The 23,114-nt window shown below is 40.9% G+C and overlaps 1 protein-coding gene across 1 annotated transcript in view; it reads right to left on the reverse strand.

Moving 5' to 3' along the window:
* The window catches only part of bmpr1aa (bone morphogenetic protein receptor, type IAa), a 279,113-nt gene extending 256,679 nt beyond the window's left edge, over positions 1–22,434 (reverse strand). Inside the window, exon 1 of the mRNA XM_068020209.1 lies at positions 22,250–22,434. The gene's annotated coding sequence lies outside the window, so the exon portion shown is untranslated. The remainder of the gene's footprint in view (positions 1–22,249) is intronic.
* Positions 22,435–23,114: the final 680 nt, after the last annotated feature.

Consider the following 23,114-nt stretch of genomic DNA (forward strand, 5'->3'; position numbering starts at 1 on the left):
TCAAACTTGACCTAACCATCATTTGTACATCAGCATGACCTCTGATTTTTGCATTCACTCCTGGTTACTATAAACCTCAAAATCCCTTTTTTTGTCCTAAAGTTGTTTTTAAAAATTGTCCACCCACTTTTAAGGATTAAAAATCCAGAGGGCTGGGCTAATGACCTGCATACGCGAATTCAAATCCCACCAGCAGTTGAGGAATTTAAACTCACTTAATTCAATAAACCAGGAAGAAAAAGCGCTAGTATCAGTAGTACTGACTACATAACTACCTGATTGTTGCAAGAAGTACCAAATGAAACAAGGGGACAGAATGTACCCTGGGTAGAGTACTTCAATATTCATGGCTGACCAAGCCCTGGAGGGCATAGTTGCCACAGTGAGCCTGCGGCAGGTGGTGAGAACACCAACACGAGGGGAAAAAACTTACTTCACCTTGTCCTCACCAATCTACCTGCCGCAGGCGTGATCACTGCACAATCCTTGTGGAGATGAAGTCCCATCTTCACAACATACTGTGGCACTACCACCATGCTAAATGGGATAGATTCAGAACAGATCTAGCAGCTCAAAACTGAGAATCCATGAGGCACTGTGAGCCATCAGCGACAACAGAATTGCATTCCACCATAATCTTTAATTTCATGACCCGGAATATCTCTCACTCTACCATTACCATCAAGCCAGGGTACGCAAATTTAAATCCCAACAGCAGTTGTTTACCAATCCGGGTTCAATGAGGAGTGTAGAAGAGCAGCACCAGGCATATCTAAAATAAGGTGCCAACCTGTTGATGCTATAACACAGGACTATACAGCCATAGAGTCATACAGCACAGAAACAGGCCCTTCAGCCCATCGTGTCCGTGCCGGCCATCAAACACCTACCCTCTCCAGTGCAATCACATCCTACATGAACGCTAAACAGAAGCAGCATGCTAGACAGAGCTGAGCAATCCCACAACCAATGGATCAGATCAAGCTCTGCACTCCTGCCATATCCAGTCGTGAATGGCAGTGGGCAATTAAACTACAGCATCCCCATCCTCAATGATGGGGGAAGCTCAGCCACTGAGTGCAAAAGACAAGGCTAAAGCATTTGGGACACGGGGTCATGGTCTCAGAATACAAGGTCGACCATTTAGGATTGAGATGAAGAGAAATTTCTTCATTCAAAGAGTTGTGAATCTTTGGAATTCTCTACCCCGGAGAGCTGCAGATGCTCAGTCATTAAGTATATCCAATACTGAGATTGATAGATTTTTGGATACTATGGAATGAAGGAATATGGGGATAGTGCGAGAACGTGGAGTTGAGGTAGATCAGCCCTATCTTAAATGAATAGTGCAGCAGGCTCGAGGGGCTGAATCGCCTACTCCTGCTCTTATGTTATGTTCATATCTTCAGCCAGAAGTGCTAAGTGGATGAACCATCTCGGCCTCCTCCTGAGGTCCCCACCAATGTTCCCTTTAAGCTGCAACCCAAGAGTTCCCACGCAGGCCACACACAAGTAGGCCCCTTTAACTTACCATTTGCATGGCAGTGCAAAAAAATTTTTTTAAAGGGGCCATTCATTAAACAAATCGACCGTGCACTTCAAATAAGCCACTCTTCAGCCAATTTCATTCATTCCATGTGATATCAAGAACAGCTGAGCACACTGGATATAACAAAGGTTTGGGGCCCCGACAACTACAGCGTGGCTACCCGACCCGAACCCAACGGGATGTGTCGGATTCAGGTCGGGTTGCTCTTCCGGGTCCGGCATTCGGGCTTGGGTCGGGCCAGACACACTCCATCACCACCACCAGTACATGGCTCCAATGTTAATGTACCTTTTGGACTTGAAAGGTTGTTTAGTTAGTTTTTTTAAGCTTGTGCAGATAAGCAAAAAAAAAGTGAAAAACGGAAGCTAGGTTAACTGATGGTCGGGCGCGGGAAAAAATGAAAGGACTCGGGCCAGGTCAGATGTGGTTCGGTCAGGCTTGGGTCGGATTTCATTTGCAGACCTGAGCCAGCCTTTACCAACAACATCCCAGCTGTAGTGCTGAAGACTTGTGCTCTAGAACTAGCCACGCCCCTAGATGAGCTGTTGCAATACAGCCACAACACTAGCATCTACCTAGTAAAGTGGAAAATTTCTCAGCTATGTCCTGTTCATAAAAAAGCAGGTCAAATCCAATCCAACCAATTACTGCCCCATCAGCTGACCTCCCAATCATCAGTAAAATGATGGAAGTGATCATCAGTGCTATCAAACGGCACCTACTCACCAATATCCTGCTCACCAATGCGATATTTGCCTTCCACTAAGATAAAAGGAGTTGAATTCCAGAGGTGAGGTGAGAGGGACTGCCATTGACATCAAGGCAGCATTTGACCAAGTATGGCATCAAGGAGCCCTAGCAAAATTGAAGTCGACGGGAATCGGGAGGAAAATACTCCACTGGCTGGAGTCATACTGAGCACAAAGTAAGATGATTGCAGTTGATGGAGGCCCAGGACATCGCTGGAGGAGTTCCTCAGGACAGTGCCATGGCACAACCATCTTAAGCTGCTTCATCGATAATCTTCCCTCCAACATTATGTCAGAAGTGGGGATGTGTACAGATTGCACATTGATCAGTTCCATTTGCAACTATTCAGATAATGAAACAGTCCATGCCCACATGCAGCAAGACCTGGGCAAAATTCAGGCTTGGACTGATATGTGGCACGAATGCTACATGCCACCCAAGTGCTAGGTAATGGCTATCTCCAACAAAAGAGAGTCTACCTAACTCCATTGACATTCAATGGCATTAATATTCATAGTCCAATCCCCCACCATGAATATCCTGGCCAGGGGGAAGGGGTTACCATTGAGCAGAAACTTAACTAGACCAGCCACAAATACTATAGTGACAAGGGTAATTCAGAGGCTGCGTATTCTGTGGTGAGTAACTCACCTCCTAACTCCCCAAATCCTTTCCACCATTTACAAAGCACAAGTCAGAAATATGATGGAATACTCTCCACTAGCCTGGATGAACGCAGTTCCAACATCAGAACAAAGAAGTCCGTTCAATGGGCACCCCATTCACTACCTTAAACATTCACTTCCTCCACCACCAGCGCATCATGACAGAAATTTGTACCATCTATAAGATGCAATGCAGCAACTCACCAAGGCTTCTTCAATAGCACATCACTCACCCACGACCTCTACCACCTAGAAGGACATGGACAGCAAGTGCATGAGAACACCATCACCTCCAGGTTCCCCTCAAAGTCACACTCCTTCCTAGCCTGGAAACAGATCACCATTCCTTCATAGTCACTGGGTCAAAATCCCAGAACTCCCCATCTAACTGCACTGTAGGAATAAATTCACCACATGGACTGCAGCAGTTCAAGGCAGTTCACCATCTCCTTCAAGGGTAATTAGTAATGGACAATAAATGCTGGCCTTGCCAGTGATGCCCAGATCCCGAGCATGACTGTTAGAAAAACTGACAAGAGAACTGCCACAGACTCCTCCATTCAGGAAGCGTCATATTACAACATTCCTAGGGTCAGCATTTTTCTGAAGACATCCTAACTCAGAACTACTTGGGAGGCAATTACTGATGTGGTTTTGCACAGATATGTGGTTGCACAGAACTCTGAGCATACTATTAAATTATACAGGTTTGCAGAGGGTTAATCTTGAAAAGCAGCTGACCTAATATTTCCAGCAGATTCACTCTTCACTGAAGTCCCCATGAAAGTAAAAGCAAATGCAAATTCGAAGGTGTTGACTTTGGTGAGTGTTTAGTTAGGATCAGTTAGCATATAAGCAAAGGGTCCCTGCGCTTGAATTGCTAAAAGTGCCACCTTATCCCAGCAACAGCACAAGACATATTTTCATAGGTGTACAATTCTCCTGCTGGGTAAACCAATGCATGGAGTTGGCTCACACATGCCGTTATTGTGCAATTTCAAATAAGCAAGTACCAATGTAAAAAAAAGACTATCCTTGAAATCTGATGCTAATCTCAGTAAGTGATGGTAACTAATGTTTGTTAATACGGAGCTACTCGAATCCTGACTTGCACCAAATCCCAATCACCCATCATTTTGTATTCTTTCACAGGATGTGAGCATCGCTGGCAAAGCCAGCATTTGTTGCCCATTCCTAACTGCCCTTGAGAAGACAGTGGTGAACCACCTTCTTGAACTACTGCAGTCCATCTGGTGTAGGTACACTCACACTGCTGTGAGTGTGTTCCAAGTTTTTGATCCAGCGACAGTGAAGGAACAGCAATATAGGTACAAGTCAGGATGATGTGCAACATGTGTTAGAAATTTCCAAGCCTGTTTGTAAGACGAGGATGCTTTGGTGGAGATTGTTTATTGCTTGCCAGAGCTTACTTCTGCCCCAACAGCACCCACAGCCTACACACACACATTTGAATACAATTAACTAATTAACACCCAACACCTGTTCATCCTATTATCTTGAACTACCAAGTATTTATCATCCATTAACAGAATTTCAGACCCAAACAATTTGGAGGGGAATGTGCAGATGGTGTTGTTCCCAATGGTCTACTGCCCTTGTCCTTCTAGGTGGTAGAGGTCATGGGTTTGGAAGATGCTGTCAAAGGAGACTTGGTGAGTTGCTGTAGTGCATCTTGTAGGTGGTACACATTGCAGTTGTGTATTGATGACGGAGGGAGTGAATGCTTAGGGTGGTGGGTGTCGATCAAAAGGGCTGCTTTGTCCTGGATGGTGTCCAGCTTCTAGAGTACTGTTGGAGCTGCACCCATCCAGGCAAGTGGAGAGTATTCCATCAGAGTCCTGGCTTGTGCCTTGGAGATAGTGCACAGGCACTGGGGAGTCAGGTGAGTTACTCGCTGCATTATTCCCAGCCTCTGATCTACTCTTGTAGCCACAGTATTTATATGGCTTGTCCAGTTAAGTTTCTGGTCAATGGCAACCTCCAGGATGTTGATAGTGGGGGATTCAGTGATGGTAATACCATTGAATGTCAAGGGTAGATGGTCAGATTCTCTCTTGTTGGAGATGGTCATGGCACTTGTGTGGCCCAATGTTACTCTGATTCCTGACTTACATTGGCTCCCGGTACACCAATGCCTCAAATTTAAATTTCTCTGCTACCTATTGCAAATGTTTTCATGGCCTCCTGCCTATCTCGGTTACCTTTTCCAGCCCTACAAGAACTCTGTATTCCTCCAGCTCTGGTCTCCTGTGCATTCGCCATTTCCTTTGCCCCACCACTGGTGACCATACCTTCAGTCATTTAGGCTCCAAGCTCTAGATTTCCATCCCTAAACCTATACGACCCTCTACTTCTCTCTCCTCTCTTAAGATACTCCTTAAATCCTAACTCTTTGACCAAGTTTTTGATTACCTGCCCTAAAATGGCTTCTTTGGCTCTCTCAAGTTTGTCCGATTATGCCACCGTGAAGTGCTTTGGGACATTTTCTTATGTTAAAGGTGCTACATAAATGAATGTTACTATAGTGATGTGGTGATCACACATTATTTTACTATCCTTTTATGCTGTCCTGTTGTGTGCATACTTTGCTGGGTCTAAAGCAAACTGGAACCTGAAAGGTTATGTGGATTAAGAATCAACTTCAATAGTTACTACTTTACTGCAATCACTATGACTTTAAATCATCTCTAACAACCCCTCCATCCCCTACAAATGCACAGTACATGATATTTTTGAGTGTTCTATTCAATTAAGGGACCTCATTATTTTCAGTTCACAGAAGAGGAGGAACAATGTTCACAATGTGCGAACCTTACTTTAGATCTGAAAGTTAGATAAATATAGGGTTTATTCCACATATGTAGGATCCTGATTTCAGGAGAATGCTCTTAAGGAAGTGACAAGTACCCAGCTAGTTCTGGAGGGGAGGGGGGAGGTGATGAAATAACACAACAGATTTGCCCCAACTCACATGAGCCCAGCAGCTCATCAATAGTCATCTTGGGATAAAGGTGTAAGCTTATTCCTAGTCAAAAGCCCAACATAAAGGCGAGCACAGGATCTCCTCAAATCTCGGCAATGTTTCAATTTCACTTCAATAAACTACTTTGCAATTCAGTGACTGTTAGATAGACAAATACAAGAGTTAGTATGCAGTTAACAAGATCTCTCAAACATGAATGACCAAGTGTTGGTTGGTGAGGAATGATCGCTGGGACAATGGGAGAATTTATAACTTCAACACTAAGATAAGGTAGTCATTGGCATAGGATTTGTAAATTTGATTTTCCAGGACTGTCGTATTTTCTGAAGACAGTATCAATGGTGGAAAGCCCACGTTATTGGAATGAATACCCCAAAAACTATAAAATCCTTGTGATCTATAGCTTCTGTTGAAGGCAATGATCAGTTCCTAAATGACACCTGCTACTGAGTCTTTAACTGGGTAAAGTAACAAATTCAGTGCTGTCAACATTGTCTTTGCCCCTGTGGGCTGCAAACAAATTTGGCAATTTGTCTAGCACCATCTGTCATTGAAATCATAAAAACTGAGGAAGGTAATGACATATCAAGCCAGTCTGCTCCTCCACCTCCATATTTCAGACAACCACCACACTAAAGGAGTCATTCAAGAACGATTCAGTCAGCATCTTTTAAAGAGAACATGCCATTTTTAAAAAAAAAATTGGAGAGAACAAGTCAACTACTGAGAGGAGGAATATGTTTCCACTGTCTCATTCTAGCTGGCAATAGTGACTTTCTTGGAATCAGTATCATTTTGATATGTGCAAGAGAGCCTTCCTTCTCAGCATGATGGTAAAAAGTGGACTAAACCTGAAAAACTACAAATTCCATTATGCCAAAATGGTTTTATTTCACATTTTTTAAATACCAGTTGGTTACAAACAAATAGAGGTATATTCCTAACAGCACTGTTAGTGTACCTACACCCAAAGGACTGCAGCAGTTCAAGAAGGCAGCTCACCACCACCTCTCAAGGGCAATTAGGGATGGGCAATAAATGCAGGCCTAACTAGCGAAGCCCACATCCCAGAAGTGAATAAAAGAAATATTTTTCTCCAGTCACTTAACAAAAAAATGCTGGTGTGATGACAACATTGGTTTATACTTGCACCAAGTCTTTTGTAACATTCACAATCTGAGGAACACAAACCCTATACCTTTCAATGTTGCATGGGCCTTTCTGGTTTTCCAAATTTTTTTAATATAAAGTAAACAAGCTTTTTTTTCTCAATAGCAACCAATGAATCCATATTTTCAGAACTTTACAGTTTAAATTTTAACTTTTATACAGAAAATAATGAAAGCTTGGAATGGATTGCCCAAGGAGGTATTGGAGGTCAATAATGTGGAAAAGTTTAAGGGAAAATTTGACAGATACTGGGAGTGTGGATGGTTGAGAGTTCTTATCAATTTTTTTATGCTCTGGCATTGATTAGTTTTTTTTTAAACTGTGTACTCTTCTAAACCTACTGATGGATCAAGAGGAAGATACAGCTCCTTTTTTAAAAAAACATTCTGAAGTTTTATCAAAGCGACTTAGCGTATTACAGGCTGAACAGAGGCTTTGTGGTTTGGATAATCACCTTTTTATAAGATACACAGCATATAAGCAGGTCTCCGACCTTCAGGTCTGTGCAGTTAATTTTAAGATCAGTCAGATGAACTGTATAGTTTTTTTTCTGGACCCAATACTTTCCTATGTTCCTAAATTTAAAATAATTAAAGCGGAGATGTTTTTAAAAAAAATTATTTACACTGAGCATAGTTAGAATGTAGGATGCTCAGCTATAAACTGTTGTTGAAGCAGAATCCAGATCTTTTTTAATTGGGGAATTAAAACAGTTGTTTCAAAGAGGATTGGCAAATATATGACTTTGTAAAACTATGTGGATCATGTGGAGGAAAACAATTGCACAGACTTGAAGGTCGAAGACCCCCTGTTCCTGTGTTGTAACATTATGTATTTTATAAAGTGATCATCTAAATCATAAAGCATCTGTTCAACCTACAATACCATAAGTCAAGATAAAACTTCAGAGCTTCTTTTAAAAAGGAGCTGAATCTCCCTCTAAAATCTATCATTTAATTTAGCAGAGAGCGCACTAACAAAAACTAATCAATGCTGGAGTATTAAAGGTAAGAACTTGTTGCATCAAAATCTGCAACAACAAAATATCCACTAGGCTAATCTTCACTGGGGGTGGGGGGTCGGTCGCTGTTTAAAAATATGGGTCGCCCATTTAAGACAGATGGAGAATTTCTTTCTCAGGGAATCATGAGTCTTTGGAACTCTTCCTCAAAAGGCGGTGGAAGCAGAGATAGATAGATAGATTCTTGATAAGCAAGGGGGTGAAAAATTATTGGGGATAATGTCCCTTATTAGCTTTCATTATCTATCCAGGTTCCTAACCAATACCTGGTTTAAATTCTTTTCCAGACCATCAGGTAGTCACCAAATGGCTCAAGTAAATAAAGCATACTGGAGTAGGGAGGAGGGGGAAGGGGAACCCAGTGATTAACATTAGGCAGACTGATGTCATCAGCATCATTTGCATTTACATTCATTTTTGTACATATCTTAACATCCAGTTGTCTAAAACAGAACAAGTCACTTGCTCTCCAACACTTTAGAATTATGTGGAACATCACATTCACATATATATTATACTGTACCTTGTCGCTTAAAGTTTTTAAAAATTGAGCCAAACTGACTTTTCCCAAAACCATTAACATTCCATTTCACATTTATACTGTAATTCATAAACAATTACACACTTAGCAGTTGAACAATTTTGTGCATGGCAAAATGAAATTTTTGCAAAATATGTTGCATCCAACTTGAAATATGCAATTAGAGTGCAACTTAATTTACAATCAAGATACTTGTTTAAACAACATTCTTCACAAGAACAGTTGTTCCTTAATAGCACATAATATTTGCACATGAGTGCTCTACAAACTGTGGGGAGAAACATTCTTAAGATTCCCCCAGCCAAGAAATTGAATTATTCTTTGTAAAGAGACTGCAACAATTAAATCAGAGTAGCAAAACACACTGACCAGCAGTCACAATCATTACCAAGTGGCACAAGAGTCTTTTTTTCTAAATATATCTGAAAGCTTAGAATTCTGTATGTTTTTAAAAGATTGAGCGTTACAACCAGGTGAGAAAGGGGTCTAGGGTTTCCTCTCAGACCTGGTCTTACCGTGACAGGGTTTAATTTTAGGCAGTGTTTTTAGCTCCCCCCGATGAATCATTGTAACTGCTTTCCAATTATAAGGCAAAGAAACCAGCCAAACAGGTTTTCTTAGGTTTAAGAAGAAAAGTTTAAAGTTCAACCTAACTCTAATTCGGTTAACGCCTATGGATACACGTCACGCCCACGCTAGCATGCATACGCGATACACACATAGAGATAGAAAAGAGAAGAAATAAAGTGGAAAAGTTTCAGCAATATCTGAAGATGGTTTTGCTTATAGTTCTTCGAACTTGCTGTACAGTCCTAGATTGTAAGTAGGTCTTGCTTTTCATTGGGGCCCAGCATTCTTCTTAAACCTTGTTTGATGTAGGAGACTTCTTTCTTGAGGTTCACGTGTCCTCAGTCCAGGAGCAAACAGACTTTTCCTCTCAAACAGTCTGTACAATTCAAAAAAAAAAAAACACTCCGGTTGCCCAGCAGGTTAGTCATGTGACTAGCTCGTTTGACCACGTCCGTTTGAGGATTCGGCCATCTTAGCAGTCAGCTTGGAATGTGAGCTTCTTCAACTTCAATGTCTGGTGATCAAAGTCTATTGTGGGTTGAATGTGTCAGGGAATGGTCCTTTGTCTTCACAAGCACTGTCTGTTGGTATATAAATATTTTTTCCAACCACGGCTGATCTGTTTAACAAGTCATTTCCTTGCGCCAGCAACAGTTTAAAATCAATGTTCATATGACAAAATTAATATGCCTCATTCTTGGCAGGTGGGATCTGCATGACACTGAGAAAAAAGATTTTTCTGTGAGCATTGAATGCTGAAACTTGGTGATTGAAGTGAGTGGAAGACTGCAAGACACCTGTTCCAAACAGCAAGGGAAGTGATAAGTCACATAACTTGATTGTTAGTGTTTCAGTTTCTCTTTTGCATTGTGCAGAACAAACTGGCTGGAACCTGTTTTTGCAGACCAGAGAAAGACATCTCCCTGAAAAAGGTTTCCCTCTCTTGTAAAAAGATATTCTACATTTGAGGTGGTGGCTGTGGTCTGCCTGGAGAGAGAAAAAGACCCCTGGAGAGGAAAAAACCCAGGGAAAAAGAGTTGCTGCTCTCTGGAGAAAGGCTCCTTTGGTGAGAGGAAGTCCTGCATTTTAAAAGGTAGCAAATTCCTATTGCCTCCAGTCTCTGAACAATCTCTGCCTCAGGAGTGATTCCTGTTGTCACTTGTGTGTTTCGAGAGATCCTGAAATCAAGAAAGCTTCTATTGCTAGACTGCTATTCCAAAACCCAAGTAGACCTGTTGCTACACACTTTGCTGAAAGATGTGTGACACCTGCTGCAAAGTGCCAAGCAAGCCTACCCATCACAGACTGTTCATCAACCTCGCTTGGAGTGACTTCGAGTGGCATCTGACTATTCGACTATGATCTGGAAATATCTGACCAGAACGTGACAACCTTGTTTTGTTATTTGCAGGAAACTGTTATAAACTAAAACATCCTTTTCTCCTGGTTAAGTTTTTTTTTGAACTTGTGTCTGTTCATGAGGGTTCAGAAGAATAAGTTTGAAAAGAATCCTTTCACAGTTCTCATTTATTGTTTCAGACTTATTAATAAACTAAGTATTTAATTTTGTTGTTTGAAGAAACCTGGTTTGGTGTGCTTTATTGTAGGGGACAAATAGATTGTTTAATTTGGTTACTTTCCGGTAGGTGGGAAACTTTACTAATATGCTATGACCTGTGGAGTAGTGGGACTGAATTAACAGTGCATTGCTCCCGCCTTGGTCGTAACAAGTACCAAGACATTATGAACAATATATCAAAGAAGGTAAAGTACCAATAACGTAATGCACTATGGAGTTCCTGAAAACAGGTTCTTCCCCTACAATTCCACATAGGCAACTTTTTTTTTGTTTTCAGCACACCCATAGAGGGGTGGGAGAAAAAATGAATATAAGTTTGAAAATATATAACAGTACATCCCACTGTACTGCTCATGAGCTACAGTGGAGTAGCCCAGGTGCTATACGAAGGCTCAGTTCAATACTGAAGCAAGTCACAACCAAAGGCCAAGGCCCACATAAGAAAAAGTGGTCCCAGTAAGTGATAAGATTAAGTTTGGGGCAACACTGGTGGCAACAGGAAGCTGCTGTTCAGGGTTATGGAACAGAGTTTCTTTTTGTTTGAACATTTTCCAAGATGGTTAGGAAGAATTCTGAAAGGGAGCTGATTTCCTTCCCCATTAATTTGATTACTGTTAAAAACAAAAATTGAGAAAGCTCAAACTTGAACCGACTATCAGTCATTACAGAGACAAAAAGTAGACAGACATCAATAATTGGTGCTGAAGCTGACCTCCCATTCCTACGAGTGAAACTAATTCAACAATAGCGCTCACTGTCAGAACTGCAAAATGTTAACTACAGTTAAGCCATCATTCATGCAATAATGCACAGGCAGAGGGCAGGAGAGCAGAGAGGCAGTGGTAAACAGAGAAAGGGAGCAAAAATATGGAACTAAAAGAAAGAAATTAAATGTATGTGTACCTCAAAGGTTTACAGGCACACCCTATCCTCTGAAAACTGCCAGTAGTAACGTTTATGTTAGCATACCAGACCTTGGTTCTCAACTCATTCACATTTAGAGCAGGACGCACCTCGTTAAAAGACAACATGCATAGCTCCTAAGCAGCCCATTATAAGGAAGGTGACATTTATTGTCTTGATGTTGAACAAAACCATTTTGAAAACATGGTTTTCCCAGGAAATATGCTCATAACAATGTCATTTAGACATAGCAACATATCTGAGCAGCTAAACACTAGTGTGTTGAAATAACACAAATCGAAAAAAGTTATTAAACAGCAAGTTATTCATTTACAAATGAAACAAGTGTGGATCTTAAAAGATTTATTGCACAAATTACAAATTTTCAATTCTATCAATTCTGAACGCTATGCAGATTATACATCTAATCATACCCCAGTAACAGTCCAATTTTCATTACTATAATGTTTTCTTAACTAGTTTGGATTCAATTACTTTGCTCCAAGATAGTTTTCAATTTGGCAGAGTAATAGGATGGGTAGTAATGGTCACACAAAAGGGTTAACAAAACGATACCAATTTTCTTTTTAAAAAGTACAATGAAAAAGAATTGAATTTATATAGCACCTTTCATGCCCTCAGAACGTCCCAAAGCGCTCTATAAACAACAAAATACTTTTGAAATGTAGTCACTGCTGTATTGTAGTCAATTTGTGCACAGCAAGGTGCCACAAACAGAAGTGGGATCGTGACCAGATAATCTGTTTTCCTACATTACAACAGTGACAACACTTCAAATGTACTTTGTTGGATATAAAAAGCTTTGAAGCGTCTGGTGTTCTCAAAGCCCTATATAAATGCAAGTCATTTCTTTAGTGATGCTGGTAGAGGGATAAATATTGGCCAGGGAGAACTGCCCCACTCTTCAAAATAGTTCTAGGGAATCTTTTATCTTTACCTAGAAGGGAAGATGGGGCTTTGGTTTAACATCTCATCTGAAAGGCAGCACCTCAGATTTAAAAATCAGGTATCACCTCTCAATGAAAAACAAAATGCCTACTATCACAAGAAAAAATATACTGATTAAACATACAGTAAAAAGAGACTTGAAATTTTCTTTTAAAATTAGAACAGCACAAGTTACAAGGCAATATTATAAAAATGCTTAGAATTATGAAAGGACGAAACAAGGTAAATAAAAGCAGACTGCTTCCGGTAGTTGAGGGGTCTAAAAAGGGTCCATAAATACAAGATTTAGAACAGAAAGCAAGAGAAATTTCTTTACACAACCTGTAAAATTCACTTCCAGAATTAATGGTTAAGGCACAAACTATTGTTTAGAAGAAAAAGATGATAAAGGGGTAAGGCAACAGGACAAGTAAATGTGATTAGGACTATTTGCTTGTCTGGAGAGTAAATGCCGATATGGAGAGGTTGGCTGAATTTTCTGTTTTGTATCTATGTACTCCTGGGAAATTCTGTGTCTTGTATGCAAGATTACACAGTACACAAAAATACTCTTGCTCAGACCCAGCTGGACAATCTCATGCAATGAGAAACCATTTGCTTTACATAGATAAAGTATAATCACTATTCTGGGTTACCATGGTATAATTAATTTAACAGTATCGTGGTGTAAATGGTGAATGCGAAGAAATCCTCAAAATTGATTGTGTGTTTTGTGATATTCTTTAGAACTAAACATATTGAAAACGTTGGTACTTCTAGATTAATGTGTCAGTTTAGTTCAATAGTAGCACTTTCATGAGTCAGGATACTTAGGTTCAAGCCTCATTTTTAGTTTTGAATGTCACTAATATAATGTAACTCATAATTACTTATGCTCCAATAAAATGATATTTTAATTATAAGAATCCTCTCCAAGATCACTATTTCAATTTTTCTCAATTGACTTTTTTTCAACAAAAGCTCAGACAAAAACATCTAAAGAAATTCTTTCAAAATCAAAACCAGACATCCATTCTGTTAGCAACAATTCTTTAATATATTAAAAAAGCCCAAAGTACATTAACCTGAGAAAGTAACATATTAAGACTATGAAAAACACTTATAAAAAAGCAAAATTCTGTGGAATGTCATCAACCTGAAAGTTTAACTAACTTTCTCCACACCTGCCAGACCTTGAATATATCCAGCATTTTCAGTTTTTATTTCAAAAGTGTCTTGCTCATTTTTCATTTGTAAATAAACGTCCAGATATATTCGATCTCACCCCCCCACCACTCCACCAATGCAAAGAACACAGACTGTTCCAGAGAAAAAAATGTCAAGATTCCCCTCCCCCCCCGCCCTCACTAAACCATAACTGGTTGCTCACTCAGCCTTTTTGTTTGAAATCACTACCTCCCATTGGAATTACTGTATCTTTGCCTCCTACTGGAATTATTGTCCCCCAAGATGTTTTTCTCCTGGAGTCCAGGCATACTGTAAAACTATAACCATTTAGTTCTGAAAAAGCTACAAGCAACACACTAAGATTTTATTAGATATCCCTGTTCTGCAGACCATGAGACACAAAACAAACATTTTCCAGAACTTACCATATGGTGAATCAGATCCTATAACAAATTCTACTCAATCAGCACTCAAATATCGATCAACTGGTACCATTCTTCTCACAATTAATACAAATGAAGCAAAAGGACAATTTTTCCAAATTTGCTCTGCCAACCAGAGCATAATTTTGTTCTACAAGAGTGAGGCAGTGGGCTGATTTTAAATAGCCTTCCGACGGCAGGGGTCAGGGCAGAGGGGCCCGGAAAATTCTCCCGGGAGAGGCCCACCACAATCCCCGACGTTGGGAAGACCCCACCGCATTTTAACAGCGGCGGCAAGGCCTCTGTGCGGCCACCTCTTTACCTGGTAGCAACAGCTATCCAACGTCGATTATTCTGGCCGGATCTCCCACACCTTCAGAACTCTGTTCAGAGTTTCGAGGCGTGACACTAGTGAGGAGGGGGAGGAGTGAAATTTTCAGAGTCAGGGTGGGGAGTGGGGAGAACCATTATAATTGGTTTTGGGGATGACAGGAAGGGGTTGAGGGTCAAAAGTTCTGACGGGGGAAGTTCAAGTGCTTTTTTGAGGGGGATATGTCACTGTAATAAATGACTCATTGGCGGGGGGGGGGGGATGGGAATCTTATTTGGACTAAAGTTTTTCGGCAGGCTGCAGCGAAGCGGGACCTTTAAAAATTGAAATGAGAATGACAGGCCTGAAGTCCTTCAAAATTGGCATCAGCGCGGTGGGGCCGGATGCCATTGCCAGGGCTGGAGTGGTCGCCCCCTCTACGTCATTGGGTGCGGCCGCTTCCCCCCCACACAATTTAAATGAGCCCCCGTGCGAAATATTGCGGGGGCTCAGCAACGGCAGATTGGCACAGGCGGAACGCAGAGATCAATTGCGGTGCACTCATAAAATTCAGCCCAGTGTTTGTTTTAGGAACATAGGAGCAGGAGTAGGGCCATTCAGCCCATCCATTCAATATGATCATGGCTGATCATCCACTTCATGCCTTTTCCCCACACTATCCTTATCCCCTTATATCATTTGTATTTAGAAATCTGTCAATCTCTTCTTTAAACATTCTCAATGACTGAGCTTCCACAGCCCTCTGGGGTAGAGAATTACAAAGATTCACAAGCCCTGAGTAAAGAAATTTCTCCTTATCTCTGTCCTAAGTGGCTTCCCCCATATTTTGAAATTGTCCCCTGGTTCTAGAGTCCCCAACCAGGGAAACACCTTGGCTTCATCTCCCCTGTCCTTCAAGTATTTTGGAGGGCAAAAGTACATTCTAGATAAAAGATGAAGGAAAGACTCAGAAAATTGATTGCAGCGAAGTTGACGTGATTACTGAAGCCAAAAAGTAAGAAATTCAAGATAACGTTCTAAGGAATCTAGAAGAGAGTCCACGACCCCCCATCATGCACAGATGCAGAAAGAATTGATATTTGAGCAAGCGAGACTAGGAAACAGATAGCCTTGCTGGAAATAAAGCCCACGGATGCAAAGAAGATATGAAAAATGGAAACGTCAAGTAAAGGAGGAGGCGAGAAAGGACAGAAAGGCCCTGATTTTAGCGGAAAAGAGGCGAGAAGAACAGAGTTAAAGACTGAAATTGAGGATAAAGGAGTTTCTCAGTGCACAGTGTTAGGAAAAAGATAAAGGAGAGCATTTTGGTGAGGAAGTTGACTTGGAACTTGGAGAAGTAATTCACAAGAAATTAAAACGAATGCATGATGAAGGAAAAGGACTAGCTGCTTGAAGGTGCTGCCAGAGGAGTAGCCTGAGAGGCCAGTGTTAGTTGAAGAGGAGGGCCATGCTTCCACCACAGCAGGTGAGGCAGGGCAGGTATTGAAAGGTCACATACCTGAAACCTTGACTCTGTTTCTCTCTCCACAGATGCTGCCAAACCTGCTGAGTATTTCCAGCATTTTCTCTTTTTATTTGACATTAGCGATAAACATAGCCAAGTAGGAAGGTTTTGTAGGGTGGGAGTAGAGTTGCTGCCTGTGTGCCATGTTTATCAGTGCCATGATGCAAATACAATCACTTATCAGGTTAAAATGGTACAGGCCTTGTTTGCAAGTGAGCCAACACCTGACAAATAAGACGACGAATGTTGATAAGGTTTGGAACACAGGCGGAAAGGGTCAGCAGGCTCGTGAAGAGCCCGCTGGACAAGATAGTCAACAAAAGTGGATAGGACAACTGCAGTAGCTCCAAATGGTTGCTATGATGAGCCCACCGGAGAATGTCAAGGGAGGCCGTGGGCTTAATCATGAACGATTGGAGCCTGAGATGGAAGCAGAAGAGAAGGAAAACTGGGTGATGTTGGAATCAAACTTGGAGCAGACTTGATAGCAAAGAGGGAGATGAAAGCTGGCATTGTCAGGCAAAAGGAAGAGTACGGAACTTAAGAACTAAAACGGTAACTAGGATTAGTGGGCTTCTGTCTGGAGTGGCAGCCAAGATGCGCACTGGACACAAGGGAAGTCAGAGTTAAATGAACAACATGAACAGCACACACTTAATTATTAGTTTTCAGAGGAATCCAATCTCCCAACTAACTATTAGATCTAAAGATTACACAGTAATTTTTAGGGAGGGAGAAACATTACTGAGTTCTTTCCAGTTAGGTATTTAATTCTAGAAGCTTTCTGCTGAAATCAGTAATACATCTACACTCACATTGAATACAATATCATTATGTAAAACTACTGAATTACTGGAGAGAATTTAGGACTGCGTTTTAAACTGGATATGAACAACTTGCACACTATTATTCTGCCTGAATGGGGCTGCAGCAATACCAGAACAATGCAATAAGGAACTGCTATTTTTTCCACATAATACACCAGCCAGAATGATAGTCTTTTCAATTTCCAACTTATGTTGCAGTTCTGGACAGAGGATAATTTCCATAGTGTAAATCAGGCAAAATCTGAAATCACCTTTGTTACTCCTCTGAAATTCTTCCCGCTGCTTCTTTTCAGAAACACTGTCATCACAACTGAACATAGAATCCACCTCCTTGGACTCATTCTTTGAAGCCACTTAGACCAAATGGTTTTTCAAAAACAGATGGTTAGCATGCCATGTTCTATTTTGGTTGTGCCAGAATAGCAGGAAAACAATAAATTATGCCAGAATTAAGTATTTGTCACATGAACGGTGTTAACTAACTTTCTGTAAAGTTTCATCTCTACTTTATCCCAAGTTCCACGGAAATTCCAGTTTCCCATTTCATCTTAGAAAGGCACTCTAAACTTTAAAACCCACTTGCCAATTTAAAAGCTTGTTTTATTTCTCAGCTTTTATTTTTAGTGAACAAAAACAGAAGTTCAGAGGTTAAGAAGTGAAAGTTAAGAAATCGGAGTAAATTCAGAGAAAACCTGAAGAAGAAAGCTTTACTTTTTTCAGTAGAACTCAAAACAGGACAATAAAGATGCAGTTATACTAAATGATAATCCAGAATTAACAGTTCACCAGTTTTATAGGGCTCGCCATCAGACTCTACTTAAACCTTAAATAATGTTACAGTTGAAAGTAAAATTGAAGAAGCTACATTTATTATTGTGGCTTCCAACCATATGATAGTGGGATAATTAAAATTGTTGGGGATTATGTAGAATGGTTGTGATTTTACTTTTAGTAAGTAATGCTTTGACGTATGACCCAAGGTCGCCATTCATTGATGATCTGCAATGTACTAACTAGCAGTGTGGTAACTGTCAGTGCACTGCTGCCCTTGCTCCATACACAGTTGAAATAAATCTAACATTTATTGCAGCTTAATGAATAGTCTCCACTGCATTACCAAAGGATAAACCAGATCCACTTAAAACATTTAACTGCATAGCCTTCATTTCTTTCCCTGCCAAACACTGGCTCCAATGATGCAAATGCATCACATCTAAGATATCATCATGGCACATGCCACATGTTATGTGAATGCTGACATCACCAATACAATTCATACACATCCCTGGATCTGATGTTTTTTGGTTAATAATGGAGCAAATTTCAAGATTATTTAAATTTGGAAGATATCTTCATTTAAAAAAAAATAAATTTACCATTGAGAAAAAGATCAGGGAAGTTATTGATGGAAATTGGTAAAAACTGATTTTAATAATCACCACATACAAGATTTCCACTTACACATGCTGATGCTGAAAGTAATATCATTACAGCAACAGACAGTTTAGTTGACTACAGTTATGAAAGTAATAAAGCCTCATATGACAGATGAAGTTTTGTTACTTTAATATCAACTCTAGGCAACTAAAATACTTCAAAACAATTACAAATGTTTTTAAAAGGACACCTTACTTCTGTTCAGTCTTTCAATTTTCTCAACTGCTTTTAAATTATTTTCCATTATACCCTATTCTAACTAGTTTAATAGCTTTGATTTGTTTTTAAATATTATTAGTCTCTTCCAGATTCCAGTATCTGTTTTAGAAGTGGAACCTATATTTGAAAAATTAGCTTCCATTCTGTTGAAAAAAAAGTCTCTGGAGCTGGCTTTATTCAAGTGCCAGAACCCTACTGATGACCAGTCATAATAGGGAATGAAAGCAGGCGACAAGCCAAACCAGCAAAGGTCCTGCAGGACAAATCTCTCCTGCAGGCAGATGACACTCTAGATGACTCTATTGCGGGATGGATCAATGATCAGAATGCTTGCAGATCTTGAGGTGCGCCCCCTCTCCCTACACTCTCAAATTATTTTCTTTCCATTTTTGATACAGGGCTCGAATAATTGAAGACCATATGTGTTTCAATTAACTAACATTTTTGCCTTGTTTCATCCTTTTAAAAAAAGTACAAGTTTTTTATTTAAAGCATGAGCACTGAAAGCATGGTCAGAAAGCCTGGGGGAGGTACAAAGATTGACAATGAATTAAAACCACAGCCGACACCAAAGGACTCCAGTTTAATGAGTAACTCTCAACCCATATCCCAACGATATGATCAGCACCCTTTGACTAAACTGAAATCGAGAAATAATCAGAACACAAAAAAGTGATTGATAATTCATATTAACCAGATTTTTAAAAGGGTCCTCATTAGTGATTCACTTTAAAATGCGCGAAACTTAAAGCTATGATATTTGGTACTGCATTATTAAACACTAATCTAAATACCAAACATTCTCGCAATAGACATGAGGATTCTAGAAGTACAAATCTTTTGTTTATAAATATCTGGCCCAAAGGGTAGTCCAAACAAAGCATGAAAGAAAAACACCATATTTTACTCTGACAGGTTACTATCAAATGATTTGTTTTTAAACAGTTTTGTAAAGAAAAAATATTGGATAGCAATATATGCTGTTTCCAGAGCTATATTGGAGACAAAACTACAATTTCTGTGCAGTTCAATATAGCATAGCAGTTTCTGGATGTCAGATTTTGAGGGTCTTTTGCTTTTTTTAAATGAAACAGGACAATCCACACTCGAACTGAGATACATTTCAATCAAGAGGTCTTGGTCCCCACCCACCAATATTTCCTCTATTCCTTTGATCTCTGCTAGGTACAGATCAGTAGGTGCAGGCAGCCATCCTATATTGCACCCCAGTGGACATTTGCCATGTGAGAGATTAGATGAAAAATCAAAGTAAAACCAGAAATACTGCAAATACTCCGTAGGTTAACCAGCATCTGGAAGGAGAAAAGACAAGTTGAGATTTTGGGTGCGTATCCTTCATTTGTGCCTTTGCTATTTTCAGATGTTGACTGGCCTGCTCTATACTTGCAGCATTTCCTGTTTTTATTTCACAATTGCAGTTGTTTTTCCAGAAACCAAACTAGTGATCTGTACAGCTTACTACAGTACCAAAACTATACAATATACCATCTAAGTAAGGAGTGAAAAGTATTGTTAATAATTCTGCCATTTGGAAATACGTTGGGGGACAGATATGGGGGAAAAGAATAAAAAATGAAAAAATCTGACATGTTCAAAATCACAGTATTCAGAAAATTCTTAAGTGTGTTGAACATGTATTGCAATACTGCCTTATTTATTTATATGTGTGACCTCACACAAATGGAAAACCACTGAATATTTGAACTAATATTCTTCACTCAGCACAACTAAATAAACCCAACTTACTTCAAACTGTTCTCTCATTAAAGCAGTCAGTTTATGTAATGTTTAGTAATCCAACTGAACAGAAACATTAAAGTAGGGACCAGATATTTGCCCAAAATGATGTAATGAAAATACCTTGTGCTTGAATAGTACTTATTTATGCGTTTAAATGAGGATATCTGCCAAGCGGAAACTTAGCACATTTCTCAGTCAAATGTTCTTTGATCCTCAATAGATTAATAGCAAATCAGTTACATGCTTTTGAGATATTTACACTTCCCAAAAATGTTGACAAAGAACTGGTGATCATAAACAAATAAAACGAACACAAGATATTAAACGTCATAGCAAATCCGTTTGAAAGGGCAACCCATACAAGTAAACAAGGATTTGATCCAGTGTTTGTGGGCATTGTTCATTCTAAAGACAGTTCTGAAGTCACAAGAACCACTCATGGTTCCCAAACACTGGCATAAGATCTCTTGTAACACACCAGTCTGATGCAATATCTACACCTATCAAAATTTCTCTTTCAAAACATACAAGGCAATTACAAAAACTAATTACTAATGCAGGCATGGATTTAAGTCTTCAACTGGTTGACCAGTATTTTTCACACATATTTTCTTCCCAAACAATCTCACTCTCCAACTAAAAGAGCAGATTGATAACCTGCTCTGAAGCCCCAGAACAATTTTTGGTCATCATAAGTGTGCAACAGTTTCCCAGAGCAAACCTTTTTCCTTAATTTTTATTTTGTCACAGATATCCAGAGACTTCACTCCAGACCCATTCCTGCTTGACTCACTGCTCTACGACACTGCACTAAATAGAACTCTGGGGGTGATATACACCACCTCTCCACTACCACCAAATTTTTTAACCACATATATTACACTAACATCATGCTGTCAACATTCAGGAAGAGTTGGGACAGTTTAGCTATATTCATCACAAATTATGCTCCTTCATGGTAAACCCACCAGGAGCCATGATAATTTTCCTATCAACTGACAACCTGGGCAAGTTTGGCACAATTTTCTCTCGAAGAAAAACCCAAGTTCAAACACGAATCAACAAACTCTCACCTAACTGTGTTAAACATTTCAATCAGTAGAATGGCACGAGTGGCCTTTTATACCACATCCCTACGCTTTCTGCCATGACAACACAGGCACAAGTAGCACGTTTTGACCAAAACTCTGCTGTCATATCTCAACATTACCCAAACATTTTGCCCCTTTAATGATTTCCAATTTGTAAACTTGATCTGGACTCAGACATCCAGAATCTAAAACAAGCAGACAGAAAAATGTTTTAACAAACCCTGGGCAATACCTTCACGACACCACAAGTCCTATTACACACACAACACTGCCAAACTGAGCTCAGGCCAAACACCCAAACCTTTTGCTTCATCTCCCAATTTAAACACTAAAGAAAAACAGGATTAGGCAAGGGTTTACACACACGGTATTGTGTGCACACTAAAAACTACGCCGACTGCGATGACGAAAAGGGGGGGGGGGGGGGAGGGGAGTTTCAAAAATAAATTAATTCCTAAAACTAAATAAACAAAGTTGCACCGGAACCTCAGAAAACCCTTTGAAATACAAAAAAAACTTAAGACTTAGTTGCATTTTTCTCGCTACCTCCCGCAACTTATAGGTTTTCTGTTCAAGGGGGTTTTGGATATTTTTTGTAGCAAATTCCCGGCCGCTGGAAGCTGCCCCGTTCCTTACCCTTACCCGCATTCCCTGCAGGCCGGAGGCTGGCGGCTCCCTCCTCCTGCTCTCCCACCACCATCTCCATTCCTCTCCTCTCCAACCCGGTACATTTCACCCCCTGAAAACACCATCTTCAAAACCCACTCACCGGAGCGGCGCCTCCTCTCCTCAAGTGGCTGAAATCCTATTCTCGCACGGTAAATGATCCTTTATTTATATTTAGATATATACACATATGTATAAAAACCAGATTGGCGGTCAATCCGAGCTACAAATCTCCGTCCGTCTCTCTCGCTCGCACCCCTCGCTGCTGCCGCGCGCGCGCGCGCGCTCTCTGCCTCCCGACAGGCAATCACAGCGTGCGCGCTCCCAACACCCCCCCTCCACGTGCGCGCTCCCAACACCCGTCTCTCTCTCTCTCTCTCTACGTGCGCGCGCCCGCACCCAAGCAGGGTGACGCCGCCCCCCAAAAAATATGCCGGAAACAGGCGTCGAGACGCTGGTAATTGGCGGGTAAGAGAGGCTGGATTTAGCGGGAGGGGGATCAGGGGCAGGGGAAGGGAGGGGGATCGAGGGGAGGGGGATCAAGGGAAGGGGGGTTCAAGGGGAGGGGAAGGGGATCAAGGGGAGGGGAGGAGGATTGAGGGGAGGGGGATCAAGGGAAGGGGAGGGGGATCAAGGGAAGGGGGATTCAAGGGGAGTGGAGGAGCATCAAGGGGAAGGAATTCAAGGGGATCGAGGGGAGGAGGGATCAAGGGGAGTGGAGGGGGATCAAGGGAAGGGGGATTCAAGGGGAGTGGAGGAGCATCAAGGGGAAGGAATTCAAGGGGAGGGGAAGGGGATCGAGGGGAGGAGGGATCAAGGGGAGGGGAGGAGGATCAAGGGGAGGGAATTCAAGGGGAGGGGAAGGGGATCAAGGGGAGGGGAGGAGGATTGAGGGGAGGGGGATCAAGGGAAGGGGGATTCAAGGGGAGTGGAGGAGCATCAAGGGGAAGGAATTCAAGGGGAGGGGA

The sequence above is a fragment of the Heterodontus francisci genome, chromosome 42 (assembly GCF_036365525.1).
Source record: "Heterodontus francisci isolate sHetFra1 chromosome 42, sHetFra1.hap1, whole genome shotgun sequence".
Taxonomy (NCBI): domain Eukaryota; kingdom Metazoa; phylum Chordata; class Chondrichthyes; order Heterodontiformes; family Heterodontidae; genus Heterodontus; species Heterodontus francisci.